Here is an 8,114-nt window from a genome sequence, read left to right on the forward strand (position 1 = left end):
TTGTTTAGTCATTTCAATTATGTCTGACTCTTTGTGTCCCTTTTGAGGAACTTCTTGGTAAAGATACTGGAATGATTTGCCATTTCCTTCTCTAGCTCATTTTAGAGATGAAAAAACTAAGACAAACAAGGGTAAGTGACTTGTTGGTATATGATATGCAAATAGTCTATGTCCATTTATAAAGCAATAGTAAGAGCATTCTCTATCATCAATCATGAGGGGAAATGCATTTTATATGTATGAAATTATGGTGGTGGTGCTGTTGCTGCTGGTGATGGTAGTTGTGATACAACAAATTTTGAAAATGAAATGCATTGATGAATACAATTACATTGTGAGGCTCAGAGTTTGCAGACTTTCCCTCTGTTGGTTGCATTCCTGAATGCTCTTTTTACATCTTTGTTCCGTAGGCTGTAGATGAGGGGGTTAAGCATGGGGTTTATCACAGCATAAAACACAGACACCAGTTTCCCCTGCTCCTTAGAGGACTTGGGTGTCATATAAGTCATGATTCCTGTTCCATAAAAAAGGATAACCACTAAAAGGTGAGAGCCACAGGTAGAAAATGCCTTAAGCCTTCCTGAAGCTGTCTTCATCCTGATGACAGTCACTATGATAGAGCCATAGGAAACCAGGATCAAGGACACAGGTGCAAGAAGAATCAACACACCCATGAGGAAAATGGCTTTGAGCTATAGGTATCTCCAGATGCTATAGCCAAGATTGCTGGAGCCTCACAAAAGAAATGAGAAATTTTATTGTCTCCTTGATAGGGTAGGTGTAATGTGAATGCAGTGTCTACAATTGAAACTAGAAAACCACTGGTCCAGCACCCCAATGACAAGAGGCAACATAACCTTCCTGTCATGATAAGAGAGTAGTGCATGGGATCACAGATAGCCAAATATTGGTCATATGACATCACAGCTAACAGGGCACATTGTGTACATCCAAAAATGAGGAAAAGCAGCAGCTGAGCTGCACATCCTATGAAGGAAATGACCTTTCTCTTGGATAGCATGTGAACTAGAGTTTGGGAAACAATGTTCTTCATCTCTACCTCCCAGCTTCCCTTCCTTACTTTAAATCTCAATTAAAACATCATCTTCTGGAGAAGTTGTTTACAATCCCCCTTATTCTAAGATCTTCCCACTATTAATTATTTACTATTATTCCTATAGATAGTATTTGCATGTTTTATCCTGCATTATATTGTGAAGTTTTCAAAGGCAGGTATTATCTTCTGCCTATTTTGGTATTCCCTCCACTTCATACAATGTCTGGTACATGGGAGGCATTTAATGAATGTTTATTGACTGACTGACAAAAGGCAGTTTCTGACCTCAATATGTTCATAGTCTAAAAGGAGAAATAAGATGAAAATAACAATGTATAAATAAGTGAGATACAGGATAAACTAAAAATAATGAACAGACGGTAGGCAATAGAATTAAGGAGAATCAAGAGATGCTTCTTGCAGAATATATATCCTTATTTGGAATTTGAATGAAGTGAGGGAAGCCAGAAGGAAGAAATGAGGAATGAGAGCATTCCTGTCATTAGGGATTGTTAGTAAAACTCCCAGAGATGGGATATTCAGTATCCTGTCTAGGGAATAGCAATGAGGTCAGATAGCAGGACTTATTCGGGTGGGATGCTTTTAAACAGAGAACATAGGGTGTAAGAAGATGAATTAGTATTAAATTGTCAAAGAAGAAAAGTGGAATGATCACTACCTATTAATCTTCAATTAGTTTTCTTTACAAGTCTTTTTGGCCAATTACCAATTAAGTACATAAACATGAATGATAAGAAAGGAAACTAAAATCAGAGATTATCATAATTATCCTGCTTTGCTGTTCCAATATATATTTCTATGATCCTTTTGTCTCTTTCCTGGAAATTTGCAGTCTGGCAGCTGACTTATGCCTAATACTAAGACTAAGAAACTAGCAAAGTCACTTCCTGTCTACTATACCATAATTTATACATGCCATACATTGGCTTATTATATGAAGGAATGTTTTCTACACTTTGAGCTATCAAACAATGAAATGACTTTCTTTTTTTAGGATGCATTACTCATCAATGAAAAAGATGTTTGGAAATTTAATCATGGTAGATATGGATGGTTTGATGGAAAGTTGGACTGGATGACATCCCAGAGCCCTTTAAAATTCTAAGATTCTGAGATGCTAAAATTAGCATCTGGTGTCTCTAACTGAAGACACATTCTTGCCTTGGTGACACTCTTGCCAGAGACACTACTGCGCTAGTGACTCTTGCTGAAGAGAGTCTCTTGAACTTCTGACTGGAGATGGGACCTCTGTCAATGGCGAGCTTCTATTTCATTAGAATGGCACATATTGTGGTAGGCTAGGCAACTCCTTACCTCTTTCCTACATTTCCCTCTTGTTACTATCTCTACTTTGATTTAATGAAGCTACTAATGCTACTAACAGCTTCATAATTTAATTTTAATTATTACAATTTGTCTACTTTTTTAACTATGACACTTGAGAGCTCTGGAATTTGACTATAATATTCCTGTAAACTGGCACTTGGGAACTTATTTGAAGAGGTGATCTGTGAATTCTTTCAATTTCCACTTTACCCTTTTGTTCATGAATATCAGTAAAGTTTTCTTTGATCATTTCTTGTAATATGATATCAAGGCTTTTTTATCATGCCTTTCAAATAGTCTAATAATTCTTAAAATGTCTCTCATGAACCTATTTTTCAAGTCAGTTGTTTTTCCAATGAGATATTTCATATTTTCTTCTATTGTTTTCATTCTGATTTTCTTTTATTATTTCTTGGTATCTCATAATGTCATTACCTTTCATTTGCCCAATTCAAATTTTAAAGCATTATTTTCTTCAGCGAGTTTTTGAAACTCCTTTTCTATTTGACCAAATCTACTTTTGAGTACATTGTTTTCTTCATTGGATTTCTGTAATTCTTTTTCCATTTTGTCAATTCTGTTTATTAGGAGTTATTGTCTTCACTATTTTTCTGTGCCTCCAGTCCTGATTGTCAACTAGTTATAGATAATAGATTGATAGGGTCTCCAAACCCCATTCCTTGTCCTGTTTATCCTTTCCCTGATTATAGATGAAGAGAGTTTAACAAGTACCTTCCTGAGTGGTCTTTATATCATGACCCTTGGGGAGGGAGTCAATGCAGTAATGTAATCCAAGGCAAATCAAAGCCCTGTATTAATCTATCCAACCCCAAGTTGGACCTGAAAAGGTTACCCATCCATCAAACCTCTTGGGGGTCCTCCCTGGGCAACTGTTAGAGAAAAGGGGAAATTATAACAACTATCAAGGGTGATCAGAGTTGGTGTTCCTCCATCATCTGCAGCTAGGGAGAATACAGAAAGATACATTCACATCACTATATATCTATATCTCCTTAGGACCCCCCTTTTGTTTATAACACTCCTTTTCCAAGATGATGCCACTTTCTTGCACTGATTTCCTTTCCCTCTCCCATTTTTTCTATTCCTCTGTTATTTTATTTTTGAAATCCTTTTTGAGCTTTTCCAGAGTTTGGGACCAATACCTATTTTTTAAGTCTTGTATGTAGATGCTTTAATCTCATTGTCTCCTTCTGGGTTTGTATTTTGCTCCTCCTTGTTTCCATAATAATTTTCTATGTTTAGGTATTTTTTGAAGTTTGCTCATTTTCCTACGCTTTTTTTTTACTTTTATTTTTTTCTTAAAGGCGGGCTTTGTTCTCAGGGTAGAGGAGGCACTCTCTCAAACATCAGTTTCTCCTGTCTTATTAATAATACCACCATCATGAAAGTGTTTCTGTAGTTCTTGAATCATAATACATGTCATGAAAGAATGTACCTATGGAGGTTTAAGGGTCATTTCTCAAAGAGTCATGGTCAAAGAACATGAAAAATCTATTCATTTAAAGAATATGGTAAAAACCATTAACAATTATAAGAAAGGACTCTTTATAACACTATTAAGAAGAGAAATAGAAATCAAAGTACCTCACACAGCAAATTAACAAAGAAGGTGGAAATAGGCGACATTAGAGGGACTACAGCTAGACATATAGTACATATTAAATGGAACTTTGGGTTAGTCCTAGTAACCAGGTAAAGAATTTGAAATTATTAATAAATAAAAGAACAAATGCAAGGTAGTTATTTACCATCCATGTGCAAGATACAAGGACATGTACAAATAAGAAATGATACAGTAATTGCTCTCTAGAAACTTAAGAACTAATAGAGAGAGACAAGACATTTAGGAGAATAGTGACCAAAGCAGGAAATTCTAGTAAATCACAGGATTAATGAGTGAAAACACACAGTATTCCAAAATCATACTCATATCCAGAAATAATGGTGGTATCTATTTGATTATTGGATGCTGATTATCTATTATCCAAAGAATCAAGACCAAGGACAAGAATAACTAGAATAGAAGGTTGTGAGGCATGATCTTCTAGGAAAGTGACTATGAGCCTCACAAATTCTTAAAAGATATAAACATCTCACTGATAGTCATATAGCATAAGCAAATCAAAGCATACTACCACCTACACAAAGCATACTACCCCCAAAATATTTATAGCAGTATTTTGGTGGTAGCAAAGTAATGGTTGTTTCTGTTACCCATTATATACAAGCCTAGTCATAATAATGCTTTTTTTCACTTACCCATCTGCATCCCCAGGCCCAGTTCCCTTGCTTTCCTGGCTATACCCTTTTTCTTCTCCTCTTACCACTGTGTTCTAATTCTTTAACCATAATCAAATCAAGTCTGTCCTTGTTCCCACTAAAGGTGCGTCAAACTACTTCTACATCCTTCCTTGGAGAAGGAAAAACTATGGTGGTAAAGTATTATACTCTCAGAAGTATACAATATATGGGTTTGTAGTTATGTGAAGTTAGTTTTTTCACTTTTCCTTTTTATTTCAAAAAATGACTTTCTAAGTAATGAAACATGAGGGGATATAGTGTTAAATGACAGAATGTCTTAGATTTTTAAAAATCAGAATGAAACAAAATTAAAAAAAAAACTTGCTACAACTTTGATTGTCTCCAGACCCATAGTAGTTAGCTGGGAATTTGACTTTCCTTTCTAAGTCCTATTAAAAGGGAAGATGACTTCTGAAATAAAGTCACACATGAAGACATGAGCAATGTTCTATTTGAATGGAACTTTTGTTCATCTAGCCTAGTGGATGGTATTATCATGTGATAATCTTTTAGCTCAGTCCCGGAGGGGTCATTAAGAGGGATTCCAAATTGGACCATCTGTACCATCTGGACCTATCTGTACCATCATTTATAAAGAACTATTAAATGACTATTTAAATGTTGAAAATAGAAGTAGGTAGATGTTTAAAAGCCCTCTGAGGGATTAAAAACTGAAGAACAAATATTGAAATGGCTCTAAGAAAAACTTACTCCTTTAGAAGAAAAGAAAGAAGATACATTTAGAAAGAGTAGGGCAGAAAAATGCTAAAATATGACATATAGGCTCCCAAACATGCAGAGAAGCCAATCCAAAAAAAAACAATCAAATGATCAACTATGAAATAGCCTGTCTAATAAAGCCATATCTTCCTAGATCAGAAGGAAACTATGATAGTACATGAAGCTTACTTGAGTCATTTAACAATATTGATCCTAGAGAAAATTAGTAGACATCATGTCTTCAGATGTTTGAATGATCACTATATTAAAGAGTTACAATTGCAATATTTGGTACCTGAGAGTGGATTAATGAGTAGAAATATTTGTTCCTGAGGAAATTTTAGCTGAAGGGGGAGATTGCAATAACACAGAAGACAGTGTGGCCAATGATAGAGTTGCCTACCGATTGGTTCATCCTCAAGGGAATATGGCTGAAGATCCTATAGAAGATGGAAGCAAAAGACAAAGAAACTGAGAAATGCAACTATTATGTTATTATTAAATCAGCATTTTTGAGGATCGGTGTTACAAAGAGAGCCAGTGGAAGGTTGTAAAAACTACTATAAGGACAGTCATAGTCTCACTGATGATGCTTGTTCTCTCCCTATATTGCCCTGGTATGAAGATACATTCAAGCTATGCTAGTTGCAGTTCTGGCAGAAGACCAGGCTAGGAAATGGATAGAAGTTACAAGGAGGTAATTTCAACTCTAAGTAAAAACTCTTTAAATGATTAATAGTTGTTCAACAATAGAATGAATTACCCAAGGAGGTAGTTATATCACATGAAGTGATCAACCAGCAAAAATATATGTTGTCTGTTATGTTGGTTTTAACAGTGATATTTGTGGGAAGGTGTAGTTATGCCAGTAATCAGTAACCTGCTAGAGTCACTCCTCCCCTACTGACAGGTTTGAGTGAAAAGGGAGGGGCACAATCTAGCTCAGTGTTCCTTTCTCCTCCCTCCCAACAAGCAGTTAGAAATCAGTTGGAATTATCATTGATCTGATATCTTCTGGCAAGGTTAGGGAAGGCTAGACTCCTAAAGATGTTGACTTTTCTCAACTTATTTCCCCACAGGTTCGATTAGGGGAAATTAGGAGAAGCTTGATGTCATGAAATTATCAGGGACAGAAGGAGGACCTGATTTGTATGGGTCACACAGCCAAAGGAACTAAGCTTAAAAATGCTCGTGAGTATTCCCCCAAAAATAGCCAGGCACTGCTCCCAAAAGATGAAGGTTTATTGATAAGTGAGGAAGGGATAGGGAGGGAGGTTTTGTCAAGGATAGAATAAGGTCAGGGGAGCCCTAAACTGTTAGGTCCAAGCAGCCCCTCTCCCCAGAGGGAAAAGGTAACGTGGTTAGCTATTTAGCTCTCTAACCTAGTAGATAATCTTCTCCTAAGGTCTAAATAACTAATTTGAAGTATTAGTGAGGTTGATTGTAGGTCTATTTAGGCTAAAGCAAGGTTGACAGCTCTCAAGAGCTCCAAGATCTGGGATCAGCAGAGTGACCTGCTCACTTCAACCCCCAGGAATCAACTGCCCCTAACTCCCTCAACTGCTCCCTCACCCAGAGTTCTCTGCGGGGGGGCCTGGAATTCTGGGTTGAGGCTTGACCCTGTATCTTGCAGGAATTCCACCCTGCCATCTCCATGCTACATGTCAAAGATGTTAAAGTAATACTTGATCATTTGGACTGTCTGAGGTGACCTCTGAGGCATCAATTCTGAGATCTTCTCAATATTGTTCCTGATTTCAAATATCCAAGTATCACTTAATGCCCAGGTCATACAATTAAATATAATGAATATAACTTATGGATATTTCAAATTATTATCTTCCTTAAGAAAACAAACATGAGAATTCTGGGAAGATGGTGGCTTAGATGTAGCAAAAGTCCAGACCTCTGAAAACCCTTCCACACTAATCAAAAACAAAGTGCTTTGAGGGGATAGAAAACCAAATCTAACAATAGGACAGAGCTGGGGAACCATCCTACTGGAGTCAATTTAAAAGGTACGCAAAAAAAAAAAAGCCTGAATTCTTGAATTCTTGGGTTCAAGGAAAAGGAAGAAGGAAGATCTCAGGACAGCTCCGCCACCTACTGTGCTGAGTCTCCAGTGGTCCTTGGAATCTCTGGGTAGGCAAGGGCACCAGTCCAGAGGGAGTGCCTTGCTGGCACAGCAGTGCAAGGCTCATGGTGTTGAACACAGTTGGTAGGGAGGCAGCTGGAGGAGAAGCTCAGAGAGGGCAGCCTAGTCACAGCTAAAACACTCCATCTTGACCCCTTTTCTCTGCAATACCCACTGACTCCAATGAGAGCCTTGCCACTAAGCTCCAAGAGGAAGGCTGCATCCACTAGAAAATACCCTGATAACAGGGTGGGAAGCCCAGCTCCCACTAGCCTCCACACCATCACATACACCTTAAGCCTCTCCTACCAGCTAGGAAAGATCTGACCTCAGGGCTCATTAATACCATTAGCCTAACCTAGTCAATCAGCAGAGCAAAGAATAAGCCCCTTCAAGACAGAACAACCCAGTGACAGCAAATCTATGACATGCATAGCCATTTTTGATGACATGAAGCTGCATACAGAGAAAAATGGGGCCACATGCTGAGGCATAAGAATTTACATTAAGAATAATAAATGTATTCAACTCCTT

At 37.4% G+C, this 8,114-nt stretch overlaps 1 pseudogene; it reads right to left on the reverse strand.

Annotated features, from left to right (window-relative positions):
• Positions 1–341: 341 nt before the first annotated feature.
• On the reverse strand, positions 342–1,054 carry LOC123233680 (annotated as a pseudogene).
• Between the last annotated feature and the right edge of the window lie 7,060 nt (positions 1,055–8,114).

Source organism: Gracilinanus agilis, chromosome 2, assembly GCF_016433145.1.
Source record: "Gracilinanus agilis isolate LMUSP501 chromosome 2, AgileGrace, whole genome shotgun sequence".
NCBI lineage: Eukaryota > Metazoa > Chordata > Mammalia > Didelphimorphia > Didelphidae > Gracilinanus > Gracilinanus agilis.